This window comes from Hyla sarda, unplaced genomic scaffold (genome assembly GCF_029499605.1).
Source record: "Hyla sarda isolate aHylSar1 unplaced genomic scaffold, aHylSar1.hap1 scaffold_369, whole genome shotgun sequence".
Taxonomy (NCBI): Eukaryota; Metazoa; Chordata; class Amphibia; order Anura; family Hylidae; genus Hyla; species Hyla sarda.
This window is the reverse complement of record NW_026610388.1, coordinates 121,424-137,628: the sequence shown is the minus strand read 5'-3', so window position 1 is coordinate 137,628 and position 16,205 is coordinate 121,424. Positions and strand designations below refer to the sequence as shown.

Here is a 16,205-nt window from a genome sequence, read left to right as displayed (position 1 = left end):
AAATCACTTTTAAACCCATTTCCACCTTTTTTTCCCTTCTCTTCCTCTTACTTTTTTTTCACGTTTTTTTACGTTTTTCTCCTTTTCGCCTCTTTTCTGGGCGTATTATTCTTCTTTTTCTTCTTTTTTTTCGTCTAATGCATACCCCATCAGTGCAGCAATGCTTATTCAATACCGCCAGCAGATGGAGACACTGGGGGATAATTTTCTAAGGATTTATACTGATTTTTCCTGTCTGAATTTGTCGCACAGAAAGTTGCAGGCCAAATATGTGTGACATTTCTGCGACTTTAGCTTCTAGAGCATTTTTACAACATTATACATAGGTGCTGAATACATAAAAAGCGACTGTTCAGCGACAGACAAGTCGCATCGGCTGAAAGTAGGCCAGAATGTCAGTCCATGTTGGAGCAGGTTTAGATACAGTCTAAAGTATAGATCTCAAAGTCTGTGCACAGAATTTAGCAAGGGCCTCGCACCTTCTGATGCATCAGGTAGGTGCACAATAGCATAGCCTAACCCTCTGTACTTTGGTCTATATTGATGCGGGACATAGACAGCCAGCTGATGACCAATCCATTAGTGCAATGGATGGCTGGAAGCATTTGTCTTTGCCTTTGCAATACCACAGAAGCAATGCATGGTCAATGTACAGCAATGACACACCTGTGTGAACAGCCAGGAGACCCCCCCCCCCCCCCATGTTATGTTACATAGTTACATAGTTAGTACGGTCGAAAAAAGACATATGTCCATCAAGTTCAACCAGGGAATTAAGGGGTAGGGGTGTGGCGCGATATTGGGGAAGGGATGAGATTTTATATTTCTTCATAAGCATTAATCTTATTTTGTCAATTAGGAACATTCAGCACCCACCCGCTATCAAGGCAGCTGCCTATCATGTCATGCCCTACCTGCACAGGTGTGCTGGCTACTCAAATGATCCAATTAAGGAGGCCATTTAGTCAGCAGCAGCAGAAGTCCTGTGCCTGGACGCTCCAACAGCGGCCAGACACAAGCAGAAGCAGAAGCAGCAGAAGCAGCAGCAGCACCACCTTTTGTTTTTTGGCTGCAGCAGCAGCAAGGCCCACAGGGCTGGCTAGCTGGCTAGCCAGCAAGCAGGTAGCAATGAAAGTAGGAATCTTTCTTTTTAACCCTGTAAGGGGGTGGTGCACTGTACCCGAAGATACTGCCATATCGGGTCAATGCATAGGGCGACGGAAGCAAGCTTCGAAATCGGCCCCCGTTCTCAAAAATCCATTTAATATATGGTCCCCAGGTAGGGGACGTATCAGATATTAAACTGATAAGAACAGATACTACACTTGATCTTAGCCAAAAGGCCGAGAAGCGATAACCGTGAAAGGGGCGGGCCCAACAAGGTGCCCTTCATGGGCACTATCACTGCTTGCTGTCAGGGAGGCTGCCAGACAATTTTCCATGCACACTCTGGGCTGGGGGGCAGTCAACCACCAGTACACACAGCAGAACCTAAACCCATACCATTATTGCTAAGCAGCAAGACAGGGGCCCATTGCACTCCCACGGGGCCTTTTTAAATGCAATCCATAACCCGGATTTGCCAGGAACCCTTCTTACTCCTCCTACTTGCATGTGACACTGGGCTTAGGATCTGCATAGGAAACACACACACAAGCACACACCTACCTTTGTTGCCTGCAGATGCCTCCTTGGCTGTCCCCAAACGGTATCAAACCAACACCCACGGGAAGCTGTAAGCATAGAGGACATGCCTGCACCCCATTGGACTTACCTGTGTGGGTTAAACCCGGGTTATTTGACAACCTATGGCGGTGATGGTTCTGCTCAGGCAGAGCAGTGCTGATGCTCCTCATAAAGCTGTCGCTGCTGTGAAGGTTCTAGGTGACATCACAAATCCCTATGGTTACATACACAACAAAGCTGGGTTGTTGTTGTTTACACTCTGCAAGGCCTGTGGAAGTGAGTGACATCATAGCACTGTAGTTCTGAGGGTTCTAGATGGATGCAACAATCTCCTGTTGCTTCTATGAAGGCCATAATAGACGACATCACCAAACAGCTCCATAGTCACATACACAGCAAAGGAGAGATGTTGTTTACACCTAGTGATGTCAGTGGTATTGAGTGACATCACAGCACAGTGCTAAGGCTCCTGGGCCTGGACACAGCAGCGGCTGCAATATCTCAACGGAGAATACGTTTATATATATGTGTGTGTGTGTGCGTATATATATATATATATATATATATATATATATATATATATATATATATTTCTCCGCCGAAATCACTTTTAAACCCATTTCCACCTTTTTTTCCCTTCTCTTCCTCTTACTTTTTTTTCACGTTTTTTTACGTTTTTCTCCTTTTCGCCTCTTTTCTGGGCGTATTATTCTTCTTTTTCTTCTTTTTTTTCGTCTAATGCATACCCCATCAGTGCAGCAATGCTTATTCAATACCGCCAGCAGATGGAGACACTGGGGGATAATTTTCTAAGGATTTATACTGATTTTTCCTGTCTGAATTTGTCGCACAGAAAGTTGCAGGCCAAATATGTGTGACATTTCTGCGACTTTAGCTTCTAGAGCATTTTTACAACATTATACATAGGTGCTGAATACATAAAAAGCGACTGTTCAGCGACAGACAAGTCGCATCGGCTGAAAGTAGGCCAGAATGTCAGTCCATGTTGGAGCAGGTTTAGATACAGTCTAAAGTATAGATCTCAAAGTCTGTGCACAGAATTTAGCAAGGGCCTCGCACCTTCTGATGCATCAGGTAGGTGCACAATAGCATAGCCTAACCCTCTGTACTTTGGTCTATATTGATGCGGGACATAGACAGCCAGCTGATGACCAATCCATTAGTGCAATGGATGGCTGGAAGCATTTGTCTTTGCCTTTGCAATACCACAGAAGCAATGCATGGTCAATGTACAGCAATGACACACCTGTGTGAACAGCCAGGAGACCCCCCCCCCCCCCATGTTATGTTACATAGTTACATAGTTAGTACGGTCGAAAAAAGACATATGTCCATCAAGTTCAACCAGGGAATTAAGGGGTAGGGGTGTGGCACGATATTGGGGAAGGGATGAGATTTTATATTTCTTCATAAGCATTAATCTTATTTTGTCAATTAGGAACATTCAGCACCCACCCGCTATCAAGGCAGCTGCCTATCATGTCATGCCCTACCTGCACAGGTGTGCTGGCTACTCAAATGATCCAATTAAGGAGGCCATTTAGTCAGCAGCAGCAGAAGTCCTGTGCCTGGACGCTCCAACAGCGGCCAGACACAAGCAGAAGCAGAAGCAGAAGCAGCAGAAGCAGCAGCAGCACCACCTTTTGTTTTTTGGCTGCAGCAGCAGCAAGGTCCACAGGGCTGGCTAGCTGGCTAGCCAGCAAGCAGGTAGCAATGAAAGTAGGAATCTTTCTTTTTAACCCTGTAAGGGGGTGGTGCACTGTACCCGAAGATACTGCCATATCGGGTCAATGCATAGGGCGACGGAAGCAAGCTTCGAAATCGGCCCCCGTTCTCAAAAATCCATTTAATATATGGTCCCCAGATAGGGGACGTATCAGATATTAAACTGATAAGAACAGATACTACACTTGATCTTAGCCAAAAGGCCGAGAAGCGATAACCGTGAAAGGGGCGGGCCCAACAAGGTGCCCTTCATGGGCACTATCACTGCTTGCTGTCAGGGAGGCTGCCAGACAATTTTCCATGCACACTCTGGGCTGGGGGGCAGTCAACCACCAGTACACACAGCAGAACCTAAACCCATACCATTATTGCTAAGCAGCAAGACAGGGGCCCATTGCACTCCCACGGGGCCTTTTTAAATGCAATCCATAACCCGGATTTGCCAGGAACCCTTCTTACTCCTCCTACTTGCATGTGACACTGGGCTTAGGATCTGCATAGGAAACACACACACAAGCACACACCTACCTTTGTTGCCTGCAGATGCCTCCTTGGCTGTCCCCAAACGGTATCAAACCAACACCCACGGGAAGCTGTAAGCATAGAGGACATGCCTGCACCCCATTGGACTTACCTGTGTGGGTTAAACCCGGGTTATTTGACAACCTATGGCGGTGATGGTTCTGCTCAGGCAGAGCAGTGCTGATGCTCCTCATAAAGCTGTCGCTGCTGTGAAGGTTCTAGGTGACATCACAAATCCCTATGGTTACATACACAACAAAGCTGGGTTGTTGTTGTTTACACTCTGCAAGGCCTGTGGAAGTGAGTGACATCATAGCACTGTAGTTCTGAGGGTTCTAGATGGATGCAACAATCTCCTGTTGCTTCTATGAAGGCCATAATAGACGACATCACCAAACAGCTCCATAGTCACATACACAGCAAAGGAGAGATGTTGTTTACACCTAGTGATGTCAGTGGTATTGAGTGACATCACAGCACAGTGCTAAGGCTCCTGGGCCTGGACACAGCAGCGGCTGCAATATCTCAACGGAGAATACGTTTATATATATGTGTGTGTGTGCGCGTATATATATATATATATATATATATATATATTTCTCCGCCGAAATCACTTTTAAACCCATTTCCACCTTTTTTTCCCTTCTCTTCCTCTTACTTTTTTTTCACGTTTTTTTACGTTTTTCTCCTTTTCGCCTCTTTTCTGGGCGTATTATTCTTCTTTTTCTTCTTTTTTTTCATCTAATGCATACCCCATCAGTGCAGCAATGCTTATTCAATACCGCCAGCAGATGGAGACACTGGGGGATAATTTTCTAAGGATTTATACAGATTTTTCCTGTCTGAATTTGTCGCACAGAAAGTTGCAGGCCAAATATGTGTGACATTTCTGCGACTTTAGCTTCTAGAGCATTTTTACAACATTATACATAGGTGCTGAATACATAAAAAGCGACTGTTCAGCGACAGACAAGTCGCATCGGCTGAAAGTAGGCCAGAATGTCAGTCCATGTTGGAGCAGGTTTAGATACAGTCTAAAGTATAGATCTCAAAGTCTGTGCACAGAATTTAGCAAGGGCCTCGCACCTTCTGATGCATCAGGTAGGTGCACAATAGCATAGCCTAACCCTCTGTACTTTGGTCTATATTGATGCGGGACATAGACAGCCAGCTGATGACCAATCCATTAGTGCAATGGATGGCTGGAAGCATTTGTCTTTGCCTTTGCAATACCACAGAAGCAATGCATGGTCAATGTACAGCAATGACACACCTGTGTGAACAGCCAGGAGACCCCCCCCCCCCCCCATGTTATGTTACATAGTTACATAGTTAGTACGGTCGAAAAAAGACATATGTCCATCAAGTTCAACCAGGGAATTAAGGGGTAGGGGTGTGGCGCGATATTGGGGAAGGGATGAGATTTTATATTTCTTCATAAGCATTAATCTTATTTTGTCAATTAGGAACATTCAGCACCCACCCGCTATCAAGGCAGCTGCCTATCATGTCATGCCCTACCTGCACAGGTGTGCTGGCTACTCAAATGATCCAATTAAGGAGGCCATTTAGTCAGCAGCAGCAGAAGTCCTGTGCCTGGACGCTCCAACAGCGGCCAGACACAAGCAGAAGCAGAAGCAGCAGAAGCAGCAGCAGCACCACCTTTTGTTTTTTGGCTGCAGCAGCAGCAAGGCCCACAGGGCTGGCTAGCTGGCTAGCCAGCAAGCAGGTAGCAATGAAAGTAGGAATCTTTCTTTTTAACCCTGTAAGGGGGTGGTGCACTGTACCCGAAGATACTGCCATATCGGGTCAATGCATAGGGCGACGGAAGCAAGCTTCGAAATCGGCCCCCGTTCTCAAAAATCCATTTAATATATGGTCCCCAGATAGGGGACGTATCAGATATTAAACTGATAAGAACAGATACTACACTTGATCTTAGCCAAAAGGCCGAGAAGCGATAACCGTGAAAGGGGCGGGCCCAACAAGGTGCCCTTCATGGGCACTATCACTGCTTGCTGTCAGGGAGGCTGCCAGACAATTTTCCATGCACACTCTGGGCTGGGGGGCAGTCAACCACCAGTACACACAGCAGAACCTAAACCCATACCATTATTGCTAAGCAGCAAGACAGGGGCCCATTGCACTCCCACGGGGCCTTTTTAAATGCAATCCATAACCCGGATTTGCCAGGAACCCTTCTTACTCCTCCTACTTGCATGTGACACTGGGCTTAGGATCTGCATAGGAAACACACACACAAGCACACACCTACCTTTGTTGCCTGCAGATGCCTCCTTGGCTGTCCCCAAATGGTATCAAACCAACACCCACGGGAAGCTGTAAGCATAGAGGACATGCCTGCACCCCATTGGACTTACCTGTGTGGGTTAAACCCGGGTTATTTGACAACCTATGGCGGTGATGGTTCTGCTCAGGCAGAGCAGTGCTGATGCTCCTCATAAAGCTGTCGCTGCTGTGAAGGTTCTAGGTGACATCACAAATCCCTATGGTTACATACACAACAAAGCTGGGTTGTTGTTGTTTACACTCTGCAAGGCCTGTGGAAGTGAGTGACATCATAGCACTGTAGTTCTGAGGGTTCTAGATGGATGCAACAATCTCCTGTTGCTTCTATGAAGGCCATAATAGACGACATCACCAAACAGCTCCATAGTCACATACACAGCAAAGGAGAGATGTTGTTTACACCTAGTGATGTCAGTGGTATTGAGTGACATCACAGCACAGTGCTAAGGCTCCTGGGCCTGGACACAGCAGCGGCTGCAATATCTCAACGGAGAATACGTTTATATATATGTGTGTGTGTGCGCGTATATATATATATATATATATATATATATATATATATATATATTTCTCCGCCGAAATCACTTTTAAACCCATTTCCACCTTTTTTTCCCTTCTCTTCCTCTTACTTTTTTTTCACGTTTTTTTACGTTTTTCTCCTTTTCGCCTCTTTTCTGGGCGTATTATTCTTCTTTTTCTTCTTTTTTTTCGTCTAATGCATACCCCATCAGTGCAGCAATGCTTATTCAATACCGCCAGCAGATGGAGACACTGGGGGATAATTTTCTAAGGATTTATACTGATTTTTCCTGTCTGAATTTGTCGCACAGAAAGTTGCAGGCCAAATATGTGTGACATTTCTGCGACTTTAGCTTCTAGAGCATTTTTACAACATTATACATAGGTGCTGAATACATAAAAAGCGACTGTTCAGCGACAGACAAGTCGCATCGGCTGAAAGTAGGCCAGAATGTCAGTCCATGTTGGAGCAGGTTTAGATACAGTCTAAAGTATAGATCTCAAAGTCTGTGCACAGAATTTAGCAAGGGCCTCGCACCTTCTGATGCATCAGGTAGGTGCACAATAGCATAGCCTAACCCTCTGTACTTTGGTCTATATTGATGCGGGACATAGACAGCCAGCTGATGACCAATCCATTAGTGCAATGGATGGCTGGAAGCATTTGTCTTTGCCTTTGCAATACCACAGAAGCAATGCATGGTCAATGTACAGCAATGACACACCTGTGTGAACAGCCAGGAGACCCCCCCCCCCATGTTATGTTACATAGTTACATAGTTAGTACGGTCGAAAAAAGACATATGTCCATCAAGTTCAACCAGGGAATTAAGGGGTAGGGGTGTGGCGCGATATTGGGGAAGGGATGAGATTTTATATTTCTTCATAAGCATTAATCTTATTTTGTCAATTAGGAACATTCAGCACCCACCCGCTATCAAGGCAGCTGCCTATCATGTCATGCCCTACCTGCACAGGTGTGCTGGCTACTCAAATGATCCAATTAAGGAGGCCATTTAGTCAGCAGCAGCAGAAGTCCTGTGCCTGGACGCTCCAACAGCGGCCAGACACAAGCAGAAGCAGAAGCAGCAGAAGCAGCAGCAGCACCACCTTTTGTTTTTTGGCTGCAGCAGCAGCAAGGCCCACAGGGCTGGCTAGCTGGCTAGCCAGCAAGCAGGTAGCAATGAAAGTAGGAATCTTTCTTTTTAACCCTGTAAGGGGGTGGTGCACTGTACCCGAAGATACTGCCATATCGGGTCAATGCATAGGGCGACGGAAGCAAGCTTCGAAATCGGCCCCCGTTCTCAAAAATCCATTTAATATATGGTCCCCAGATAGGGGACGTATCAGATATTAAACTGATAAGAACAGATACTACACTTGATCTTAGCCAAAAGGCCGAGAAGCGATAACCGTGAAAGGGGCGGGCCCAACAAGGTGCCCTTCATGGGCACTATCACTGCTTGCTGTCAGGGAGGCTGCCAGACAATTTTCCATGCACACTCTGGGCTGGGGGGCAGTCAACCACCAGTACACACAGCAGAACCTAAACCCATACCATTATTGCTAAGCAGCAAGACAGGGGCCCATTGCACTCCCACGGGGCCTTTTTAAATGCAATCCATAACCCGGATTTGCCAGGAACCCTTCTTACTCCTCCTACTTGCATGTGACACTGGGCTTAGGATCTGCATAGGAAACACACACACAAGCACACACCTACCTTTGTTGCCTGCAGATGCCTCCTTGGCTGTCCCCAAACGGTATCAAACCAACACCCACGGGAAGCTGTAAGCATAGAGGACATGCCTGCACCCCATTGGACTTACCTGTGTGGGTTAAACCCGGGTTATTTGACAACCTATGGCGGTGATGGTTCTGCTCAGGCAGAGCAGTGCTGATGCTCCTCATAAAGCTGTCGCTGCTGTGAAGGTTCTAGGTGACATCACAAATCCCTATGGTTACATACACAACAAAGCTGGGTTGTTGTTGTTTACACTCTGCAAGGCCTGTGGAAGTGAGTGACATCATAGCACTGTAGTTCTGAGGGTTCTAGATGGATGCAACAATCTCCTGTTGCTTCTATGAAGGCCATAATAGACGACATCACCAAACAGCTCCATAGTCACATACACAGCAAAGGAGAGATGTTGTTTACACCTAGTGATGTCAGTGGTATTGAGTGACATCACAGCACAGTGCTAAGGCTCCTGGGCCTGGACACAGCAGCGGCTGCAATATCTCAACGGAGAATACGTTTATATATATGTGTGTGTGCGCGTATATATATATATATATATATATATATATATATATATATATATATATTCTCCGCCGAAATCACTTTTAAACCCATTTCCACCTTTTTTTCCCTTCTCTTCCTCTTACTTTTTTTTCACGTTTTTTTACGTTTTTCTCCTTTTCGCCTCTTTTCTGGGCGTATTATTCTTCTTTTTCTTCTTTTTTTTCGTCTAATGCATACCCCATCAGTGCAGCAATGCTTATTCAATACTGCCAGCAGATGGAGACACTGGGGGATAATTTTCTAAGGATTTATACTGATTTTTCCTGTCTGAATTTGTCGCACAGAAAGTTGCAGGCCAAATATGTGTGACATTTCTGCGACTTTAGCTTCTAGAGCATTTTTACAACATTATACATAGGTGCTGAATACATAAAAAGCGACTGTTCAGCGACAGACAAGTCGCATCGGCTGAAAGTAGGCCAGAATGTCAGTCCATGTTGGAGCAGGTTTAGATACAGTCTAAAGTATAGATCTCAAAGTCTGTGCACAGAATTTAGCAAGGGCCTCGCACCTTCTGATGCATCAGGTAGGTGCACAATAGCATAGCCTAACCCTCTGTACTTTGGTCTATATTGATGCGGGACATAGACAGCCAGCTGATGACCAATCCATTAGTGCAATGGATGGCTGGAAGCATTTGTCTTTGCCTTTGCAATACCACAGAAGCAATGCATGGTCAATGTACAGCAATGACACACCTGTGTGAACAGCCAGGAGACCCCCCCCCCCCCATGTTATGTTACATAGTTACATAGTTAGTACGGTCGAAAAAAGACATATGTCCATCAAGTTCAACCAGGGAATTAAGGGGTAGGGGTGTGGCGCGATATTGGGGAAGGGATGAGATTTTATATTTCTTCATAAGCATTAATCTTATTTTGTCAATTAGGAACATTCAGCACCCACCCGCTATCAAGGCAGCTGCCTATCATGTCATGCCCTACCTGCACAGGTGTGCTGGCTACTCAAATGATCCAATTAAGGAGGCCATTTAGTCAGCAGCAGCAGAAGTCCTGTGCCTGGACGCTCCAACAGCGGCCAGACACAAGCAGAAGCAGAAGCAGCAGAAGCAGCAGCAGCACCACCTTTTGTTTTTTGGCTGCAGCAGCAGCAAGGCCCACAGGGCTGGCTAGCTGGCTAGCCAGCAAGCAGGTAGCAATGAAAGTAGGAATCTTTCTTTTTAACCCTGTAAGGGGGTGGTGCACTGTACCCGAAGATACTGCCATATCGGGTCAATGCATAGGGCGACGGAAGCAAGCTTCGAAATCGGCCCCCGTTCTCAAAAATCCATTTAATATATGGTCCCCAGATAGGGGACGTATCAGATATTAAACTGATAAGAACAGATACTACACTTGATCTTAGCCAAAAGGCCGAGAAGCGATAACCGTGAAAGGGGCGGGCCCAACAAGGTGCCCTTCATGGGCACTATCACTGCTTGCTGTCAGGGAGGCTGCCAGACAATTTTCCATGCACACTCTGGGCTGGGGGGCAGTCAACCACCAGTACACACAGCAGAACCTAAACCCATACCATTATTGCTAAGCAGCAAGACAGGGGCCCATTGCACTCCCACGGGGCCTTTTTAAATGCAATCCATAACCCGGATTTGCCAGGAACCCTTCTTACTCCTCCTACTTGCATGTGACACTGGGCTTAGGATCTGCATAGGAAACACACACAAGCACACACCTACCTTTGTTGCCTGCAGATGCCTCCTTGGCTGTCCCCAAACGGTATCAAACCAACACCCACGGGAAGCTGTAAGCATAGAGGACATGTCTGCACCCCATTGGACTTACCTGTGTGGGTTAAACCCGGGTTATTTGACAACCTATGGCGGTGATGGTTCTGCTCAGGCAGAGCAGTGCTGATGCTCCTCATAAAGCTGTCGCTGCTGTGAAGGTTCTAGGTGACATCACAAATCCCTATGGTTACATACACAACAAAGCTGGGTTGTTGTTGTTTACACTCTGCAAGGCCTGTGGAAGTGAGTGACATCATAGCACTGTAGTTCTGAGGGTTCTAGATGGATGCAACAATCTCCTGTTGCTTCTATGAAGGCCATAATAGACGACATCACCAAACAGCTCCATAGTCACATACACAGCAAAGGAGAGATGTTGTTTACACCTAGTGATGTCAGTGGTATTGAGTGACATCACAGCACAGTGCTAAGGCTCCTGGGCCTGGACACAGCAGCGGCTGCAATATCTCAACGGAGAATACGTTTATATATATGTGTGTGTGTGCGCGTATATATATATATATATATATATATATATATATATATATTTCTCCGCCGAAATCACTTTTAAACCCATTTCCACCTTTTTTTCCCTTCTCTTCCTCTTACTTTTTTTTCACGTTTTTTTACGTTTTTCTCCTTTTCGCCTCTTTTCTGGGCGTATTATTCTTCTTTTTCTTCTTTTTTTTCATCTAATGCATACCCCATCAGTGCAGCAATGCTTATTCAATACCGCCAGCAGATGGAGACACTGGGGGATAATTTTCTAAGGATTTATACAGATTTTTCCTGTCTGAATTTGTCGCACAGAAAGTTGCAGGCCAAATATGTGTGACATTTCTGCGACTTTAGCTTCTAGAGCATTTTTACAACATTATACATAGGTGCTGAATACATAAAAAGCGACTGTTCAGCGACAGACAAGTCGCATCGGCTGAAAGTAGGCCAGAATGTCAGTCCATGTTGGAGCAGGTTTAGATACAGTCTAAAGTATAGATCTCAAAGTCTGTGCACAGAATTTAGCAAGGGCCTCGCACCTTCTGATGCATCAGGTAGGTGCACAATAGCATAGCCTAACCCTCTGTACTTTGGTCTATATTGATGCGGGACATAGACAGCCAGCTGATGACCAATCCATTAGTGCAATGGATGGCTGGAAGCATTTGTCTTTGCCTTTGCAATACCACAGAAGCAATGCATGGTCAATGTACAGCAATGACACACCTGTGTGAACAGCCAGGAGACCCCCCCCCCCCCCCATGTTATGTTACATAGTTACATAGTTAGTACGGTCGAAAAAAGACATATGTCCATCAAGTTCAACCAGGGAATTAAGGGGTAGGGGTGTGGCGCGATATTGGGGAAGGGATGAGATTTTATATTTCTTCATAAGCATTAATCTTATTTTGTCAATTAGGAACATTCAGCACCCACCCGCTATCAAGGCAGCTGCCTATCATGTCATGCCCTACCTGCACAGGTGTGCTGGCTACTCAAATGATCCAATTAAGGAGGCCATTTAGTCAGCAGCAGCAGAAGTCCTGTGCCTGGACGCTCCAACAGCGGCCAGACACAAGCAGAAGCAGAAGCAGCAGAAGCAGCAGCACCACCTTTTGTTTTTTGGCTGCAGCAGCAGCAAGGCCCACAGGGCTGGCTAGCTGGCTAGCCAGCAAGCAGGTAGCAATGAAAGTAGGAATCTTTCTTTTTAACCCTGTAAGGGGGTGGTGCACTGTACCCGAAGATACTGCCATATCGGGTCAATGCATAGGGCGACGGAAGCAAGCTTCGAAATCGGCCCCCGTTCTCAAAAATCCATTTAATATATGGTCCCCAGATAGGGGACGTATCAGATATTAAACTGATAAGAACAGATAAGGTTTCAACAAAATTTTATTGAATAAATAAGAAACGATACAAAATTTAAAATGCAAAATAATAAAAGGTTCACAAAAGTTTTAAAATACAAATAATAAAACCAGTAATAAAAGGAGAAAAAATAAAAATGGCAGGATAAAACGTTATACAAATATCATATAAAAACTGATTATACTGTTATTTCGTTCCATAGAGGCAGACACCACATGGATGCTGCCTCGCTGGCCCCCAACTGTTTCTTGTCTCTTAGGTAATAGATGTACATCTCACTCAGTGCCAGCTTTATACAGTTTTTAACATCAATAAAATCATGTTTAAAAAGTAAGATGTTCCTAACTTTCCAGATGGCATTTTTAAAACAATTAATAATCATCCAGCAGATCATCTGCTGTTTAAAATTGGGGCAGTTAAAAAGACCGTAAAAGACACATTCGTGATTAAAATCTTTTAGGCCGCAGGCCCACTTCAAAAGTGGGCCTACCTTCCTCCAAAGCTCCCGTGCAAAAGGGCAGTTCCAAAATATGTGCAGCACCGTTTCGTCCACTCCGCAGCCATCTCTCGGGCACTTGGCTCTCGCCACCAGTCCTCGCCTGTGCTGGAACTCACGAGTAGGGAGGCACTGGTGGACGATTGCCCAGGCAAGATCCCTGTGTACATTCGCCAGAAACTTCCCGTACACGTTCCGCCATACCTTTTTGGATCTTGCCTGTGTGAAATTGGACACTGCCAGGGTAACCTCACTCCGCCTGAGGACCTCTGATACCTTTCTCTGGTCCCCCAGTATGTCAGGCTCCAAATCTTGTAGACCTAGGAGCCTGACTGTCTTTTCCAACACCACATAATGTTTTGGGGGACACAGAAGCACCGGAGCGTTCAGAGGGATGCGCAACCATCTTTTAAAAACCATGCCCGCAGCGTACCTTAAAAAGCAGCTAAAAATGCCATCGGATTTAATAATTTTAAAACAGAAACAGAAATACTTTATGTAAAAGAAAGTAAAAAGGTTAGGAACATCTTTCCCGCCATTATCTTTACTTTTGTACATAAAATCACGCTTTAATTTCTCCATTTTTGAACCCCATAAAAAGGTAAAAACAATTCTAGTTACTTTTTTAATGTATAAAATAGATGGAGGAAATACCATGGCAATGTATAGCATAATAGGGAGTAAAACCATCGTTATTATTAAAATCTTCCCCTCCATGGTAAGGTTTCTAAGATTCCACATTAAAATCTTCTTCTCCATCTTAGCTATAGCTGAATCCCAGTTAGGGCTCCCATCATTGACCTGGTTAAAAACAATACCTAAAACTTTAATTTGATCCTGTTGCATTGTGACTCCTGGGGTGATGGATGAATCCCAGGAGCCAATATAAAAACAGTCACATTTATCTGTGTTTAGCTTAAAACCAGAGACCTCGCAGAAATAGCTGGTGTTCCTCAATGCCCCCCTCATGGATGGAGAGTCCGGGCACAGTATGGTGACATCATCCATGTACCCCAACACCTTTAGATGGGTCCCTCCTCCACCAGGTATCGGTACGCCTCTTACTACCCAGTCTTTTCTGAGGAGGGCCATCAGTGGTTCGATTGCGCAAATAAAAAGGAGTGGGGACAGGGGGCAGCCCTGTTTGACACCTGATAAAAGAGGAACACCGCTGGTTAAAAAGCCATTAACAGAGACTTGACTAAAACAGGATCGGTATAAAAGCATGATTCGGCTTAAAATCGTTTCAGGCACTGCCATCTTTTTAAGAACTAAAAACAGGTATTCATGGGAGACCCTATCAAAGGCTTTTTCAAAGTCTAAGGATAAAATTGCTACAGTTTGATTTCTATCCTTAAAATACCATAAAACATCTCTTAAAATATTTAGGGATTCAGCTATAGACCTTCCAGGTACCCCACAAACCTGATTTGGGTGAATTAATTTATGAATAAAAGGTTTAAAACGGACAGCTAATAACTTGGCTAAAACTTTATAATCGACATTTAAAAGTGTGATGGGGCGCCAATTTTTTAGCATATCCTTTTCACCTTTTTTAAAAAGTAATGATACAATCCCCCTCCTCCAGGAAGGGGGAAGTTCATTAACAATAAAAGTTTCTTTATACAATAAAACCATATCATCCTTTAAAATATCCCAAAAAGCTAAATAAAATTCGATGGGTAAACCATCTTCCCCAGGGGCCTTCCCACTAGAAAAACTTTTAAAAACAAATAAAAGTTCAACTAAGTTAAGATCACGGGATAAAACCTCCTGGTCTAAAACATCTAGCTTAAAATCAAGGGAATTAAGAACATGTTCTAAAAAGGATGGATTAAGATCTTTCTTATTAAAAAGAAGCTGGTAGAAGTTAAAAACTGCATCTAACATGCCTTTTGGAGTGGATTCACCCTCAAGGTTTTGGATGATATCCCTCCTATTCATCACTTTTTTAAAAAAGAAACGGGAACATTTCTCGCCCTCCTCCAGGTGCTGCACATGTGAGTTAAAAATGATTTGTTTCCCTTTCTTTTCTATGGCATGTTTTATTTCAGTTTTAAGGTTTAAAATATCATTTTCTACATCCATACCAGCTTCTTTCAATTTAAAAAGTACATTTAAACGCATGTTAAGAACATAAAACCACTGTTTTTCCATTTTTGCCTTCTTCTTACCTGCTTTGATAAAAAAAAATCTGATTTTAGATTTGGTGCCCTCCCACCAGTGCAGCATAGGCTCGTGGGGTTTTCTTTGTGATTGCCAGCACTGGTAGGTCCGCACAAACTCCTCTTTTATCTCAGGGTCCTCTAGGAGTGTGGTGTTTAATCTCCAGAGGCCCCTTTTTGCTTTTTGCTCCCCCTCTAGCTCCAGGCCCACCAAGAGGAGCTTATGATCAGAGAAGATATTCTGCTCGAGCGTGCATTTCAGGGGTTTAAAAGCTCTAGAGGAAAAAATAAAATCGATTCTGGAGCTCACTCTTCCATTGGACCATGTGGCGCCCGGGTCCTCCGGCAAGAGATCCTTCCAGCAATCTTTCAAATTAAAATCATCAATAAAATTTTTAAGCAGGTAAGAAGTGCGGTCTTTACGATTAATATCCCCACCCTGCCGGTGTTCCCCATCACGTATGCAGTTAAAATCACCTCCCACCAGCAGGGGAGAAGACCCAACACAAAACAGTGGTAAAATTTCAAATAGTTCTGCCCGATCCTGTTTATCAGGAGGGGCATACACATTTAAAACACGAATTAAAAGTCCATTAAAATATAGATGAATTAAAAGAGCTCTGCCAGGCACAATCTCAGTTACTGTATGAATAGAAAAGGACTGGCCTCGGCAGAGCAGCCCAACACCCACAGAACGACAGTCATTTGCACCGGACCATATGGATGGGCCCAGCTTCCAGTCTTCTTTTAAGTCTTTATAGTCCATTTTACTAGGGATTCCACATTCTTGTAGCAGGCAAAGGTCAAAGTCACATGTCTCTAGATAAGAAAATAAAGCAGCCC

At 44.6% G+C, this 16,205-nt stretch overlaps 6 non-coding genes across 6 annotated transcripts; all 6 read right to left on the bottom strand.

The window, feature by feature from the left end:
- Positions 1-1,164: 1,164 nt before the first annotated feature.
- Positions 1,165-1,355, bottom strand: LOC130332098 (U2 spliceosomal RNA). The gene has a single exon (XR_008874849.1). It is a non-coding gene; the product is annotated as a U2 spliceosomal RNA (small nuclear RNA).
- Positions 1,356-3,456: 2,101 nt separating this feature from the next.
- Positions 3,457-3,647, bottom strand: LOC130332171 (U2 spliceosomal RNA). Its single transcript, XR_008874905.1, has one exon. It is a non-coding gene; the product is annotated as a U2 spliceosomal RNA (small nuclear RNA).
- Positions 3,648-5,725: 2,078 nt separating this feature from the next.
- LOC130332170 (U2 spliceosomal RNA) lies at positions 5,726-5,916 on the bottom strand. The gene has a single exon (XR_008874904.1). It is a non-coding gene; the product is annotated as a U2 spliceosomal RNA (small nuclear RNA).
- A 2,086-nt stretch (positions 5,917-8,002) lies between these two features.
- LOC130332169 (U2 spliceosomal RNA) lies at positions 8,003-8,193 on the bottom strand. The gene has a single exon (XR_008874903.1). It is a non-coding gene; the product is annotated as a U2 spliceosomal RNA (small nuclear RNA).
- Positions 8,194-10,282: 2,089 nt separating this feature from the next.
- Positions 10,283-10,473, bottom strand: LOC130332168 (U2 spliceosomal RNA). Its single transcript, XR_008874902.1, has one exon. It is a non-coding gene; the product is annotated as a U2 spliceosomal RNA (small nuclear RNA).
- Positions 10,474-12,554: 2,081 nt separating this feature from the next.
- On the bottom strand, positions 12,555-12,740 carry LOC130332112 (U2 spliceosomal RNA). Its single transcript, XR_008874862.1, has one exon. It is a non-coding gene; the product is annotated as a U2 spliceosomal RNA (small nuclear RNA).
- Positions 12,741-16,205: the final 3,465 nt, after the last annotated feature.